This window comes from Scyliorhinus torazame, chromosome 13 (genome assembly GCF_047496885.1).
Source record: "Scyliorhinus torazame isolate Kashiwa2021f chromosome 13, sScyTor2.1, whole genome shotgun sequence".
Classification (NCBI taxonomy): Eukaryota; Metazoa; Chordata; class Chondrichthyes; order Carcharhiniformes; family Scyliorhinidae; genus Scyliorhinus; species Scyliorhinus torazame.
The window spans coordinates 96,148,151-96,165,685 of record NC_092719.1 but is presented as its reverse complement, the minus strand read 5'-3'; the positions used below and the strand labels follow the sequence as shown (position 1 = coordinate 96,165,685).

The 17,535-nt window shown below is 62.7% G+C and overlaps 1 protein-coding gene across 1 annotated transcript in view; it reads left to right on the top strand.

Moving 5' to 3' along the window:
* LOC140388201 (FYVE, RhoGEF and PH domain-containing protein 5-like) overlaps positions 1-17,535 on the top strand; it is a 1,404,405-nt gene that overhangs the window by 1,262,768 nt on the left and 124,102 nt on the right. The window lies entirely within an intron of this gene.

Genomic DNA, 17,535 nt, shown 5'->3' with positions numbered 1-17,535 from the left:
TCCCTGTGGGACACTGACCCCGGGAGAGACCTCGCCCTGTGACACCGTGACCCCGGGAGAGGACCTCGCCCTGTGACACACTGACCCCGGGAGAGACCACTCCCTGTGACACTCTGACCCCGGGAGAGACCTCTCCCTGTGACACTCTGACCACGGGAGAGACCTCTCCCTGTGTGACACTCTGACCCCGGGAGAGACCTCTCCCTGTGACACTCTGACCACGGGAGAGACCTCTCCCTGTGAGACACTGACCCCGGGAGAGACCTCTCCTTGTGACACACTGACCCCGGGAGAGACCTCTCACTGTGACACTCTGACCCCGGAAGAGACCTTTCCCTGTGAGACACTGACCCCGGGAGAGACCTCTCATTGTGAGACGCTGACCCCGGGAGAGACGTCTCCCTGTGACACTCTGACCCCGGGAGAGACCTCTCCCTGTCACACTCTGACCACGGGAGAGACCTCTCCCTGTGAGACACTGACCCCGGGAGAGACCTCTCCTTGTGACACACTGACCCCGGGAGAGACCTCTCACTGTGACACTCTGACCCCGGAAGAGACCTTTCCCTGTGAGACACTGACCCCGGGAGAGACCTCTCCCTGTGAGACGCTGACCCCGGGAGAGACGTCTCCCTGTGACACTCTGACCTCGGAAGAGACCTCTTCCTGTGACACTCTGACCACGGGAGAGACCTCTCCCTGTGACACACTGACCCCGGGAGAGACCTCTCCCTGTGACACAGTATCCCCGGGAGAGACCTCTCCCTGTGACACTCTGACCACGGGAGAGACCTCTCCCTGTGATACTCTGACCCCAGGAGAGACCTCTCCCTGTGACACAGTGACCCCGGGAGAGACCTCTCCCTGTGACACTCAGACCCCGGGAGAGACCTCTCCCTGTGTGACACTCTGACCCTGAGAGAGACCTCTCCCTGTGAGACACTGACCCGGGAGAGTCCTCTCCCTGTGAGACACTGACCCGGGGAGAGACCTCTCCCTGTGACACTCTGACCCCGGGAGAGACCTCTCCCTGTGAGGCACTGACCCCGGGAGAGACCTCTTCCTGTGACACAGTATCCCCGGGAGAGACCTCTCCCTGTGACAAATTGACCCCGGGGGGAGACCTCGCCCTGTGACACACTGACCCCGGGAGAGATTGGTCCCTGTGACACACTGACCCCGGGAGAGACCTCGGCCTGTGACAATCTGACCCCGGGAGAGACCTCTCCCTGTGAGACATTGACCCCTGGAGAGACCTTTCCCTGTGAGGCACTGACCCCGGGAGAGACCTCTCCCTGGGACACTCTGACCCCGGGACAGACCTCTCCCTGTGACACTCTGACCCCGGGAGAGACCTCACCCTGTGACAAATTGACCCCGGGGGGAGACCTCGCCCTGTGACACACTGACACCGGGAGAGACTGGTCCCTGTGACACACTGACCCCGGGTGAGACCTCGCCCTGTGACAATCTGACCCCGGGAGAGACCTCTCCCTGTGACACATTGACCCCGGCGAGAGACCTCTCCCTGTGGGACACTGATCCCGGGAGAGACCTCGCCCAGTGACACACTGATCCCGGGAGAGACCTCTCCCTGTGACACCGTGACCCCCGGGAGAGGACCTCGCCCTGTGACACACTGACCCGGGGAGAGACCACTCCCTGTGACACCCTGACCCCGGGAGAGACCTCTCCCTGTGACACTCTGACCACGGGAGAGACCTCTCCCTGTGTGACACTCTGACCCCGGGAGAGACCTCTCCCTGTGACACTCTGACCAGGGGAGAGACCTCTCCCTGTGAGACACTGACCCCGGGAGAGACCTCTCCTTGTGACACACTGACCCTGGGAGAGACCTCTCCCTGTGACACTCTGACCCCGGAAGAGACCTCTCCCAGTGAGACACTGACCCCGGGAGAGACCTCTCCCTTTGACACTCTGACCCCGGGAGAGACCTCTCCCTGTGAGGCACTGACCCCGGGAGAGACCTCTTCCTGTGACACAGTATCCCCGGGAGAGACCTCTCCCTGTGACAAATTGGCCCCGGGGGGAGACGTCGCCCTGTGACACACTGACCCCGGGAGAGACTGGTCCCTGTGACACACTGACCCCGGGAGGGACCTCGCCCTGTGACAATCTGACCCCGGGAGAGATCTCTCCCTGTGACACATTGACCCCGGCGAGAGACCTCTCCCTGTGGGACACTGACCCCGGGAGAGACCTCGCCCTTTGACACACTGATCCCGGGAGAGACCTCTCCCTGTGACACCGTGACCCCGGGAGAGGACCTCGCACTGTGACACACTGACCCCGGGAGAGACCACTCCCTGTGACACTCTGACCCCGGGAGAGACCTCTCCCTGTGACACTCTGACCACGGGAGAGACCTCTCCCTGTGACACTCTGACCACGGGAGAGACCTCTCCCTGTGAGGCACTGACCCCGGAGAGACCTCTTCCTGTGACACAGTATCCCCGGGAGAGACCTCTCCCTGTGACAAATTGACCCCGGGGGGAGACCTCGCCCTGTGACACACTGACCCCGGGAGAGACTGGTCCCTGTGACACACTGACCCCGGGAGGGACCTCGCCCTGTGACAAACTGACCCCGGGAGAGACCACTCCCTGTGAGACACTGACCCCGGGAGAGACCTCTCCCTGTGAGGCACTGACCCCGGGAGAGACCTCTCCCTGTGACACACTGACCCCGGGACAGACCTCTCCCTGTGACACTCTGACCCCGGGAGAGACCTCTCCCTGTGACAAATTGACCCCGGGGGGAGACCTCGCCCTGTGACACACTGACCCCGGGAGAGACTGGTCCCTGTGACACACTGACCCCGGGAGAGACCTCGCCCTGTGACAATCTGACCCCGGGAGAGACCTCTCCCTGTGACACATTGACCCCGGCGAGAGACCTCTCCCTGTGGGACACTGACCCCGGGAGAGACCTCGCGCTGTGACACACTGATCCCGGGAGAGACCTCTCCCTGTGACACCGTGACCCCGGGAGAGGACCTCGCCCTGTGACACACTGACCCCGGGAGAGACCACTCCCTGTGACACTCTGACCCCGGGAGAGACCTCTCCCTGTGACACTCTGACCACGGGAGAGACCTCTCCCTGTGAGACACTGACCCCGGGAGAGACCTCTCCTTGTAACACACTGACCCCGGGAGAGACCTCTCCCTGTGACACTCTGACCCCGGAAGAGACCTCTCCCAGTGAGAAAATGACCCCGGGAGAGACCTCTCCCTGTGACACTCTGACCCCGGGAGAGACCTCTCCCTGTGAGGCACTGACCCCGGGAGAGACCTCTTCCTGTGACACAGTATCCCCGGGAGAGACCTCTCCCTGTGACAAATTGACCCCGGGGGGAGACCTCGCCCTGTGACACACTGACCCCGGGAGAGACTGGTCCCTGTGACACACTGACCCCGGGAGGGACCTCGCCCTGTGACAATCTGACCCCGGGAGAGACCTCTCCCTGTGACACATTGACCCCGGCGAGAGACCTCTCCCTGTGGGACACTGACCCCGGGAGAGACCTCGCCCTGTGACACACTGATCCCGGGAGAGACCTCTCCCTGTGACACCGTGACCCCGGGAGAGGACCTCGCACTGTGACACACTGACCCCGGGAGAGACCACTCCCTGTGACACTCTGACCCCGGGAGAGACCTCTCCCTGTGACACTCTGACCACGGGAGAGAACTCTCCCTGTGAGGCACTGACCCCGGGAGAGACCTCTTCCTGTGACACAGTATCCCCGGGAGAGACCTCTCCCTGTGACAAATTGACCCCGGGGGGAGACCTCGCCCTGTGACACACTGACCCCGGGAGAGACTGGTCCCTGTGACACACTGACCCCGGGATGGACCTCGCCCTGTGACAAACTGACCCCGGGAGAGACCACTCCCTGTGAGACACTGACCCCGGGAGAGACCTCTCCCTGTGAGGCACTGACCCCGGGAGAGACCTCTCCCTGTGACACACTGACCCCGGGACAGACCTCTCCCTGTGACACTCTGACCCCGGGAGAGACCTCTCCCTGTGACAAATTGACCCCGGGGGGAGACCTCGCCCTGTGACACACTGACCCTGGGAGAGACTGGTCCCTGTGACACACTGACCCCGGGAGAGACCTCGCCCTGTGACAATCTGACCCCGGGAGAGACCTCTCCCTGTGACACATTGAGCCCGGCGAGAGACCTCTCCCTGTGGGACACTGACCCCGGGAGAGACCTCGCCCTGTGACACACTGATCCCGGGAGAGACCTCTCCCTGTGACACCGTGACCCCGGGAGAGGACCTCGCCCTGTGACACACTGACCCCGGGAGAGACCACTCCCTGTGACACTCTGACCCGGGGAGAGACCTCTCCCTGTGACACTCTGACCACGGGAGGGACATCTCCCTGTGTGACACTCTGACCCCGGGAGAGACCTCCCTGTGACACACTGACCCCGTGAGAGACCTCTCCCTGTGACACTCTGACCCCGGAAGAGACCTCTCCCAGTGAGACACTGACCCCGGGAGAGACCTCTCCCTGTGACACTCTGACCCCGGGAGAGACCTCTCCCTGTGAGGCACTGACCCCGGGAGAGACCTCTTCCTGTGACACAGTATCCCCGGGAGAGACCTCTCCCTGTGACAAATTGACCCCGGGGGGAGACCTCGCCCTGTGACACACTGACCCCGGGAGAGACTGGTCCCTGTGACACACTGAGCCCGGGAGGGACCTCGCCCTGTGACAAACTGACCCCGGGAGAGAGACCACTCCCTGTGAGACACTGACCCCGGGAGAGACCTCTCCCTGTGAGGCACTGACCCCGGGAGAGACCTCTCCCTGTGACACACTGACCCCGGGACAGACCTCTCCCTGTGACACTCTGACCCCGGGAGAGACCCCTCCCTGTGACAAATTGACCCCGGGGGGAGACCTCGCCCTGTGACACACTGACCCCGGGACAGACTGGTCCCTGTGACACATTGACCCCGGGAGAGACCTCGCCCTGTGACAATCTGACCCCGGGAGAGACCACTCACTGTGACACATTGACCCCGGCGAGAGACCTCTCCCTGTGGGACACTGACCCCGGGAGAGACCTCGCCCTGTGACATACTGATCCCGGGAGAGACCTCTCCCTGTGACACCGTGACCCCGGGAGAGGACCTCGCCCTGTGACACACTGACCCCGGGAGAGACCACTCCCTGTGACACTCTGACCCCGGGAGAGACCTCTCCCTGTGACACTCTGACCACGGGAGAGACCTCTCCATGTGTGACACTCTGACCCCGGGAGAGACCTCTCCCTGTGACACTCTGACCACGGGAGAGACCTCTCCCTGTGAGACACTGACCCCGGGAGAGACCTCTCCTTGTGACACACTGACCCCGGGAGAGACCTCTCACTGTGACACTCTGACCCCGGAAGAGACCTTTCCCTGTGAGACACTGACCCCGGGAGAGACCTCTCATTGTGAGACGCTGACCCCGGGAGAGACGTCTCCCTGTGACACTCTGACCCCGGGAGAGACCTCTCCCTGTCACACTCTGACCACGGGAGAGACCTCTCCCTGTGTGACACTCTGACCCCGGGAGAGACCTCTCCCTGTGACACTCTGACCACGGGAGAGACCTCTCCCTGTGAGACACTAACCCCGGGAGAGACCTCTCCTTGTGACACACTGACCCCGGGAGAGACCTCTCACTGTGACACTCTGACCCCGGAAGAGACCTTTCCCTGTGAGACACTGACCCCGGGAGAGACCTCTCCCTGTGAGACGCTGACCCCGGGAGAGACGTCTCCCTGTGACACTCTGACCCCGGAAGAGACCTCTTCCTGTGACACTCTGACCACGGGAGAGACCTCTCCCTGTGACACACTGACCCCGGGAGAGACCTCTCCCTGTGACACAGTAACCCCGGGAGAGACCTCTCCCTGTGACACTCAGACCACGGGAGAGACCTCTCCCTGTGATACTCTGACCCCAGGAGAGACCTCTCCCTGTGACACAGTGACCCCGGGAGAGACCTCTCCCTGTGACACTCAGACCCCGGGAGAGACCTCTCCCTGTGTGACACTCTGACCCTGAGAGAGACCTCTCCCTGTGAGACACTGACCCTGGAGAGACCTCTCCCTGTGAGACACTGACCCGGGGAGAGACCTCTCCCTGTGACACTCTGACCCCGGGAGAGACCTCTCCCTGTGAGGCACTGACCCCGGGAGAGACCTCTTCCTGTGACACAGTATCCCCGGGAGAGACCTCTCCCTGTGACAAATTGACCCCGGGGGGAGACCTCGCCCTGTGACACACTGACCCCGGGAGAGATTGGTCCCTGTGACACACTGACCCCGGGAGAGACCTCGGCCTGTGACAATCTGACCCCGGGAGAGACCTCTCCCTGTGAGACATTGACCCCTGGAGAGACCTCTCCCTGTGAGGCACTGATCCCGGGAGAGACCTCGCCCAGTGACACACTGATCCCGGGAGAGACCTCTCCCTGTGACACCGTGACCCCGGGAGAGGACCTCGCCCTGTGACACACTGACCCCGGGAGAGACCACTCCCTGTGACACTCTGACCCCGGGAGAGACCTCTCCCTGTGACACTCTGACCACGGGAGAGACCTCTCCCTGTGTGACACTCTGACCCCGGGAGAGACCTCTCCCTGTGACACTCTGACCACGGGAGAGACCTCTCCCTGTGAGACACTGACCCCGGGAGAGACCTCTCCTTGTGACACACTGACCCTGGGAGAGACCTCTCCCTGTGACACTCTGACCCCGGAAGAGACCTCTCCCAGTGAGACACTGACCCCGGGAGAGACCTCTCCCTTTGACACTCTGACCTCGGGAGAGACCTCTCCCTGTGAGGCACTGACCCCGGGAGAGACCTCTTCCTGTGACACAGTATCCCCGGGAGAGACCTCTCCCTGTGACAAATTGACCCCGGGGGGAGACCTCGCCCTGTGACACACTGACCCCGGGAGAGACTGGTCCCTGTGACACACTGACCCCGGGAGGGACCTCGCCCTGTGACAATCTGACCCCGGGAGAGACCTCTCCCTGTGACACATTGACCCCGGCGAGAGACCTCTCCCTGTGGGACACTGACCCCGGGAGAGACCTCGCCCTTTGACACACTGATCCCGGGAGAGACCTCTCCCTGTGACACCGTGACCCCGGGAGAGGACCTCGCACTGTGACACACTGACCCCGGGAGAGACCACTCCCTGTGACACTCTGACCCCGGGAGAGACCTCTCCCTGTGACACTCTGACCACGGGAGAGACCTCTCCCTGTGACACTCTGACCACGGGAGAGACCTCTCCCTGTGAGGCACTGACCCCGGAGAGACCTCTTCCTGTGACACAGTATCCCCGGGAGAGACCTCTCCCTGTGACAAATTGACCCCGGGGGGAGACCTCGCCCTGTGACACACTGACCCCGGGAGAGACTGGTCCCTGTGACACACTGACCCCGGGAGGGACCTCGCCCTGTGACAAACTGACCCCGGGAGAGACCACTCCCTGTGAGACACTGACCCCGGGAGAGACCTCTCCCTGTGAGGCACTGACCCCGGGAGAGACCTCGCCCTGTGACACACTGACCCCGGGAGAGACTGGTCCCTGTGACACACTGAGCCCGGGAGGGACCTCGCCCTGTGACAAACTGACCCCGGGAGAGAGACCACTCCCTGTGAGACACTGACCCCGGGAGAGACCTCTCCCTGTGAGGCACTGACCCCGGGAGAGACCTCTCCCTGTGACACACTGACCCCGGGACAGACCTCTCCCTGTGACACTCTGACCCCGGGAGAGACCCCTCCCTGTGACAAATTGACCCCGGGGGGAGACCTCGCCCTGTGACACACTGACCCCGGGACAGACTGGTCCCTGTGACACATTGACCCCGGGAGAGACCTCGCCCTGTGACAATCTGACCCCGGGAGAGACCACTCACTGTGACACATTGACCCCGGCGAGAGACCTCTCCCTGTGGGACACTGACCCCGGGAGAGACCTCGCCCTGTGACATACTGATCCCGGGAGAGACCTCTCCCTGTGACACCGTGACCCCGGGAGAGGACCTCGCCCTGTGACACACTGACCCCGGGAGAGACCACTCCCTGTGACACTCTGACCCCGGGAGAGACCTCTCCCTGTGACACTCTGACCACGGGAGAGACCTCTCCCTGTGTGACACTCTGACCCCGGGAGAGACCTCTCCCTGTGACACTCTGACCACGGGAGAGACCTCTCCCTGTGAGACACTGACCCCGGGAGAGACCTCTCCTTGTGACACACTGACCCCGGGAGAGACCTCTCACTGTGACACTCTGACCCCGGAAGAGACCTTTCCCTGTGAGACACTGACCCCGGGAGAGACCTCTCATTGTGAGACGCTGACCCCGGGAGAGACGTCTCCCTGTGACACTCTGACCCCGGGAGAGACCTCTCCCTGTCACACTCTGACCACGGGAGAGACCTCTCCCTGTGTGACACTCTGACCCCGGGAGAGACCTCTCCCTGTGACACTCTGACCACGGGAGAGACCTCTCCCTGTGAGACACTAACCCCGGGAGAGACCTCTCCTTGTGACACACTGACCCCGGGAGAGACCTCTCACTGTGACACTCTGACCCCGGAAGAGACCTTTCCCTGTGAGACACTGACCCCGGGAGAGACCTCTCCCTGTGAGACGCTGACCCCGGGAGAGACGTCTCCCTGTGACACTCTGACCCCGGAAGAGACCTCTTCCTGTGACACTCTGACCACGGGAGAGACCTCTCCCTGTGACACACTGACCCCGGGAGAGACCTCTCCCTGTGACACAGTAACCCCGGGAGAGACCTCTCCCTGTGACACTCAGACCACGGGAGAGACCTCTCCCTGTGATACTCTGACCCCAGGAGAGACCTCTCCCTGTGACACAGTGACCCCGGGAGAGACCTCTCCCTGTGACACTCAGACCCCGGGAGAGACCTCTCCCTGTGTGACACTCTGACCCTGAGAGAGACCTCTCCCTGTGAGACACTGACCCTGGAGAGACCTCTCCCTGTGAGACACTGACCCGGGGAGAGACCTCTCCCTGTGACACTCTGACCCCGGGAGAGACCTCTCCCTGTGAGGCACTGACCCCGGGAGAGACCTCTTCCTGTGACACAGTATCCCCGGGAGAGACCTCTCCCTGTGACAAATTGACCCCGGGGGGAGACCTCGCCCTGTGACACACTGACCCCGGGAGAGATTGGTCCCTGTGACACACTGACCCCGGGAGAGACCTCGGCCTGTGACAATCTGACCCCGGGAGAGACCTCTCCCTGTGAGACATTGACCCCTGGAGAGACCTCTCCCTGTGAGGCACTGATCCCGGGAGAGACCTCGCCCAGTGACACACTGATCCCGGGAGAGACCTCTCCCTGTGACACCGTGACCCCGGGAGAGGACCTCGCCCTGTGACACACTGACCCCGGGAGAGACCACTCCCTGTGACACTCTGACCCCGGGAGAGACCTCTCCCTGTGACACTCTGACCACGGGAGAGACCTCTCCCTGTGTGACACTCTGACCCCGGGAGAGACCTCTCCCTGTGACACTCTGACCACGGGAGAGACCTCTCCCTGTGAGACACTGACCCCGGGAGAGACCTCTCCTTGTGACACACTGACCCTGGGAGAGACCTCTCCCTGTGACACTCTGACCCCGGAAGAGACCTCTCCCAGTGAGACACTGACCCCGGGAGAGACCTCTCCCTTTGACACTCTGACCTCGGGAGAGACCTCTCCCTGTGAGGCACTGACCCCGGGAGAGACCTCTTCCTGTGACACAGTATCCCCGGGAGAGACCTCTCCCTGTGACAAATTGACCCCGGGGGGAGACCTCGCCCTGTGACACACTGACCCCGGGAGAGACTGGTCCCTGTGACACACTGACCCCGGGAGGGACCTCGCCCTGTGACAATCTGACCCCGGGAGAGACCTCTCCCTGTGACACATTGACCCCGGCGAGAGACCTCTCCCTGTGGGACACTGACCCCGGGAGAGACCTCGCCCTTTGACACACTGATCCCGGGAGAGACCTCTCCCTGTGACACCGTGACCCCGGGAGAGGACCTCGCACTGTGACACACTGACCCCGGGAGAGACCACTCCCTGTGACACTCTGACCCCGGGAGAGACCTCTCCCTGTGACACTCTGACCACGGGAGAGACCTCTCCCTGTGACACTCTGACCACGGGAGAGACCTCTCCCTGTGAGGCACTGACCCCGGAGAGACCTCTTCCTGTGACACAGTATCCCCGGGAGAGACCTCTCCCTGTGACAAATTGACCCCGGGGGGAGACCTCGCCCTGTGACACACTGACCCCGGGAGAGACTGGTCCCTGTGACACACTGACCCCGGGAGGGACCTCGCCCTGTGACAAACTGACCCCGGGAGAGACCACTCCCTGTGAGACACTGACCCCGGGAGAGACCTCTCCCTGTGAGGCACTGACCCCGGGAGAGACCTCGCCCTGTGACACACTGACCCCGGGAGAGACTGGTCCCTGTGACACACTGAGCCCGGGAGGGACCTCGCCCTGTGACAAACTGACCCCGGGAGAGAGACCACTCCCTGTGAGACACTGACCCCGGGAGAGACCTCTCCCTGTGAGGCACTGACCCCGGGAGAGACCTCTCCCTGTGACACACTGACCCCGGGACAGACCTCTCCCTGTGACACTCTGACCCCGGGAGAGACCCCTCCCTGTGACAAATTGACCCCGGGGGGAGACCTCGCCCTGTGACACACTGACCCCGGGACAGACTGGTCCCTGTGACACATTGACCCCGGGAGAGACCTCGCCCTGTGACAATCTGACCCCGGGAGAGACCACTCACTGTGACACATTGACCCCGGCGAGAGACCTCTCCCTGTGGGACACTGACCCCGGGAGAGACCTCGCCCTGTGACATACTGATCCCGGGAGAGACCTCTCCCTGTGACACCGTGACCCCGGGAGAGGACCTCGCCCTGTGACACACTGACCCCGGGAGAGACCACTCCCTGTGACACTCTGACCCCGGGAGAGACCTCTCCCTGTGACACTCTGACCACGGGAGAGACCTCTCCCTGTGTGACACTCTGACCCCGGGAGAGACCTCTCCCTGTGACACTCTGACCACGGGAGAGACCTCTCCCTGTGAGACACTGACCCCGGGAGAGACCTCTCCTTGTGACACACTGACCCCGGGAGAGACCTCTCACTGTGACACTCTGACCCCGGAAGAGACCTTTCCCTGTGAGACACTGACCCCGGGAGAGACCTCTCATTGTGAGACGCTGACCCCGGGAGAGACGTCTCCCTGTGACACTCTGACCCCGGGAGAGACCTCTCCCTGTCACACTCTGACCACGGGAGAGACCTCTCCCTGTGTGACACTCTGACCCCGGGAGAGACCTCTCCCTGTGACACTCTGACCACGGGAGAGACCTCTCCCTGTGAGACACTAACCCCGGGAGAGACCTCTCCTTGTGACACACTGACCCCGGGAGAGACCTCTCACTGTGACACTCTGACCCCGGAAGAGACCTTTCCCTGTGAGACACTGACCCCGGGAGAGACCTCTCCCTGTGAGACGCTGACCCCGGGAGAGACGTCTCCCTGTGACACTCTGACCCCGGAAGAGACCTCTTCCTGTGACACTCTGACCACGGGAGAGACCTCTCCCTGTGACACACTGACCCCGGGAGAGACCTCTCCCTGTGACACAGTAACCCCGGGAGAGACCTCTCCCTGTGACACTCAGACCACGGGAGAGACCTCTCCCTGTGATACTCTGACCCCAGGAGAGACCTCTCCCTGTGACACAGTGACCCCGGGAGAGACCTCTCCCTGTGACACTCAGACCCCGGGAGAGACCTCTCCCTGTGTGACACTCTGACCCTGAGAGAGACCTCTCCCTGTGAGACACTGACCCTGGAGAGACCTCTCCCTGTGAGACACTGACCCGGGGAGAGACCTCTCCCTGTGACACTCTGACCCCGGGAGAGACCTCTCCCTGTGAGGCACTGACCCCGGGAGAGACCTCTTCCTGTGACACAGTATCCCCGGGAGAGACCTCTCCCTGTGACAAATTGACCCCGGGGGGAGACCTCGCCCTGTGACACACTGACCCCGGGAGAGATTGGTCCCTGTGACACACTGACCCCGGGAGAGACCTCGGCCTGTGACAATCTGACCCCGGGAGAGACCTCTCCCTGTGAGACATTGACCCCTGGAGAGACCTCTCCCTGTGAGGCACTGATCCCGGGAGAGACCTCGCCCAGTGACACACTGATCCCGGGAGAGACCTCTCCCTGTGACACCGTGACCCCGGGAGAGGACCTCGCCCTGTGACACACTGACCCCGGGAGAGACCACTCCCTGTGACACTCTGACCCCGGGAGAGACCTCTCCCTGTGACACTCTGACCACGGGAGAGACCTCTCCCTGTGTGACACTCTGACCCCGGGAGAGACCTCTCCCTGTGACACTCTGACCACGGGAGAGACCTCTCCCTGTGAGACACTGACCCCGGGAGAGACCTCTCCTTGTGACACACTGACCCTGGGAGAGACCTCTCCCTGTGACACTCTGACCCCGGAAGAGACCTCTCCCAGTGAGACACTGACCCCGGGAGAGACCTCTCCCTTTGACACTCTGACCTCGGGAGAGACCTCTCCCTGTGAGGCACTGACCCCGGGAGAGACCTCTTCCTGTGACACAGTATCCCCGGGAGAGACCTCTCCCTGTGACAAATTGACCCCGGGGGGAGACCTCGCCCTGTGACACACTGACCCCGGGAGAGACTGGTCCCTGTGACACACTGACCCCGGGAGGGACCTCGCCCTGTGACAATCTGACCCCGGGAGAGACCTCTCCCTGTGACACATTGACCCCGGCGAGAGACCTCTCCCTGTGGGACACTGACCCCGGGAGAGACCTCGCCCTTTGACACACTGATCCCGGGAGAGACCTCTCCCTGTGACACCGTGACCCCGGGAGAGGACCTCGCACTGTGACACACTGACCCCGGGAGAGACCACTCCCTGTGACACTCTGACCCCGGGAGAGACCTCTCCCTGTGACACTCTGACCACGGGAGAGACCTCTCCCTGTGACACTCTGACCACGGGAGAGACCTCTCCCTGTGAGGCACTGACCCCGGAGAGACCTCTCCCTGTGAGACGCTGACCCCGGGAGAGACGTCTCCCTGTGACACTCTGACCCCGGAAGAGACCTCTTCCTGTGACACTCTGACCACGGGAGAGACCTCTCCCTGTGACACACTGACCCCGGGAGAGACCTCTCCCTGTGACACAGTAACCCCGGGAGAGACCTCTCCCTGTGACACTCAGACCACGGGAGAGACCTCTCCCTGTGATACTCTGACCCCAGGAGAGACCTCTCCCTGTGACACAGTGACCCCGGGAGAGACCTCTCCCTGTGACACTCAGACCCCGGGAGAGACCTCTCCCTGTGTGACACTCTGACCCTGAGAGAGACCTCTCCCTGTGAGACACTGACCCTGGAGAGACCTCTCCCTGTGAGACACTGACCCGGGGAGAGACCTCTCCCTGTGACACTCTGACCCCGGGAGAGACCTCTCCCTGTGAGGCACTGACCCCGGGAGAGACCTCTTCCTGTGACACAGTATCCCCGGGAGAGACCTCTCCCTGTGACAAATTGACCCCGGGGGGAGACCTCGCCCTGTGACACACTGACCCCGGGAGAGATTGGTCCCTGTGACACACTGACCCCGGGAGAGACCTCGGCCTGTGACAATCTGACCCCGGGAGAGACCTCTCCCTGTGAGACATTGACCCCTGGAGAGACCTCTCCCTGTGAGGCACTGATCCCGGGAGAGACCTCGCCCAGTGACACACTGATCCCGGGAGAGACCTCTCCCTGTGACACCGTGACCCCGGGAGAGGACCTCGCCCTGTGACACACTGACCCCGGGAGAGACCACTCCCTGTGACACTCTGACCCCGGGAGAGACCTCTCCCTGTGACACTCTGACCACGGGAGAGACCTCTCCCTGTGTGACACTCTGACCCCGGGAGAGACCTCTCCCTGTGACACTCTGACCACGGGAGAGACCTCTCCCTGTGAGACACTGACCCCGGGAGAGACCTCTCCTTGTGACACACTGACCCTGGGAGAGACCTCTCCCTGTGACACTCTGACCCCGGAAGAGACCTCTCCCAGTGAGACACTGACCCCGGGAGAGACCTCTCCCTTTGACACTCTGACCTCGGGAGAGACCTCTCCCTGTGAGGCACTGACCCCGGGAGAGACCTCTTCCTGTGACACAGTATCCCCGGGAGAGACCTCTCCCTGTGACAAATTGACCCCGGGGGGAGACCTCGCCCTGTGACACACTGACCCCGGGAGAGACTGGTCCCTGTGACACACTGACCCCGGGAGGGACCTCGCCCTGTGACAATCTGACCCCGGGAGAGACCTCTCCCTGTGACACATTGACCCCGGCGAGAGACCTCTCCCTGTGGGACACTGACCCCGGGAGAGACCTCGCCCTTTGACACACTGATCCCGGGAGAGACCTCTCCCTGTGACACCGTGACCCCGGGAGAGGACCTCGCACTGTGACACACTGACCCCGGGAGAGACCACTCCCTGTGACACTCTGACCCCGGGAGAGACCTCTCCCTGTGACACTCTGACCACGGGAGAGACCTCTCCCTGTGACACTCTGACCACGGGAGAGACCTCTCCCTGTGAGGCACTGACCCCGGAGAGACCTCTTCCTGTGACACAGTATCCCCGGGAGAGACCTCTCCCTGTGACAAATTGACCCCGGGGGGAGACCTCGCCCTGTGACACACTGACCCCGGGAGAGACTGGTCCCTGTGACACACTGACCCCGGGAGGGACCTCGCCCTGTGACAAACTGACCCCGGGAGAGACCACTCCCTGTGAGACACTGACCCCGGGAGAGACCTCTCCCTGTGAGGCACTGACCCCGGGAGAGACCTCGCCCTGTGACACACTGACCCCGGGAGAGACTGGTCCCTGTGACACACTGAGCCCGGGAGGGACCTCGCCCTGTGACAAACTGACCCCGGGAGAGAGACCACTCCCTGTGAGACACTGACCCCGGGAGAGACCTCTCCCTGTGAGGCACTGACCCCGGGAGAGACCTCTCCCTGTGACACACTGACCCCGGGACAGACCTCTCCCTGTGACACTCTGACCCCGGGAGAGACCCCTCCCTGTGACAAATTGACCCCGGGGGGAGACCTCGCCCTGTGACACACTGACCCCGGGACAGACTGGTCCCTGTGACACATTGACCCCGGGAGAGACCTCGCCCTGTGACAATCTGACCCCGGGAGAGACCACTCACTGTGACACATTGACCCCGGCGAGAGACCTCTCCCTGTGGGACACTGACCCCGGGAGAGACCTCGCCCTGTGACATACTGATCCCGGGAGAGACCTCTCCCTGTGACACCGTGACCCCGGGAGAGGACCTCGCCCTGTGACACACTGACCCCGGGAGAGACCACTCCCTGTGACACTCTGACCCCGGGAGAGACCTCTCCCTGTGACACTCTGACCACGGGAGAGACCTCTCCCTGTGTGACACTCTGACCCCGGGAGAGACCTCTCCCTGTGACACTCTGACCACGGGAGAGACCTCTCCCTGTGAGACACTGACCCCGGGAGAGACCTCTCCTTGTGACACACTGACCCCGGGAGAGACCTCTCACTGTGACACTCTGACCCCGGAAGAGACCTTTCCCTGTGAGACACTGACCCCGGGAGAGACCTCTCATTGTGAGACGCTGACCCCGGGAGAGACGTCTCCCTGTGACACTCTGACCCCGGGAGAGACCTCTCCCTGTCACACTCTGACCACGGGAGAGACCTCTCCCTGTGTGACACTCTGACCCCGGGAGAGACCTCTCCCTGTGACACTCTGACCACGGGAGAGACCTCTCCCTGTGAGACACTAACCCCGGGAGAGACCTCTCCTTGTGACACACTGACCCCGGGAGAGACCTCTCACTGTGACACTCTGACCCCGGAAGAGACCTTTCCCTGTGAGACACTGACCCCGGGAGAGACCTCTCCCTGTGAGACGCTGACCCCGGGAGAGACGTCTCCCTGTGACACTCTGACCCCGGAAGAGACCTCTTCCTGTGACACTCTGACCACGGGAGAGACCTCTCCCTGTGACACACTGACCCCGGGAGAGACCTCTCCCTGTGACACAGTAACCCCGGGAGAGACCTCTCCCTGTGACACTCAGACCACGGGAGAGACCTCTCCCTGTGATACTCTGACCCCAGGAGAGACCTCTCCCTGTGACACAGTGACCCCGGGAGAGACCTCTCCCTGTGACACTCAGACCCCGGGAGAGACCTCTCCCTGTGTGACACTCTGACCCTGAGAGAGACCTCTCCCTGTGAGACACTGACCCTGGAGAGACCTCTCCCTGTGAGACACTGACCCGGGGAGAGACCTCTCCCTGTGACACTCTGACCCCGGGAGAGACCTCTCCCTGTGAGGCACTGACCCCGGGAGAGACCTCTTCCTGTGACACAGTATCCCCGGGAGAGACCTCTCCCTGTGACAAATTGACCCCGGGGGGAGACCTCGCCCTGTGACACACTGACCCCGGGAGAGATTGGTCCCTGTGACACACTGACCCCGGGAGAGACCTCGGCCTGTGACAATCTGACCCCGGGAGAGACCTCTCCCTGTGAGACATTGACCCCTGGAGAGACCTCTCCCTGTGAGGCACTGATCCCGGGAGAGACCTCGCCCAGTGACACACTGATCCCGGGAGAGACCTCTCCCTGTGACACCGTGACCCCGGGAGAGGACCTCGCCCTGTGACACACTGACCCCGGGAGAGACCACTCCCTGTGACACTCTGACCCCGGGAGAGACCTCTCCCTGTGACACTCTGACCACGGGAGAGACCTCTCCCTGTGTGACACTCTGACCCCGGGAGAGACCTCTCCCTGTGACACTCTGACCACGGGAGAGACCTCTCCCTGTGAGACACTGACCCCGGGAGAGACCTCTCCTTGTGACACACTGACCCTGGGAGAGACCTCTCCCTGTGACACTCTGACCCCGGAAGAGACCTCTCCCAGTGAGACACTGACCCCGGGAGAGACCTCTCCCTTTGACACTCTGACCTCGGGAGAGACCTCTCCCTGTGAGGCACTGACCCCGGGAGAGACCTCTTCCTGTGACACAGTATCCCCGGGAGAGACCTCTCCCTGTGACAAATTGACCCCGGGGGGAGACCTCGCCCTGTGACACACTGACCCCGGGAGAGACTGGTCCCTGTGACACACTGACCCCGGGAGGGACCTCGCCCTGTGACAATCTGACCCCGGGAGAGACCTCTCCCTGTGACACATTGACCCCGGCGAGAGACCTCTCCCTGTGGGACACTGACCCCGGGAGAGACCTCGCCCTTTGACACACTGATCCCGGGAGAGACCTCTCCCTGTGACAC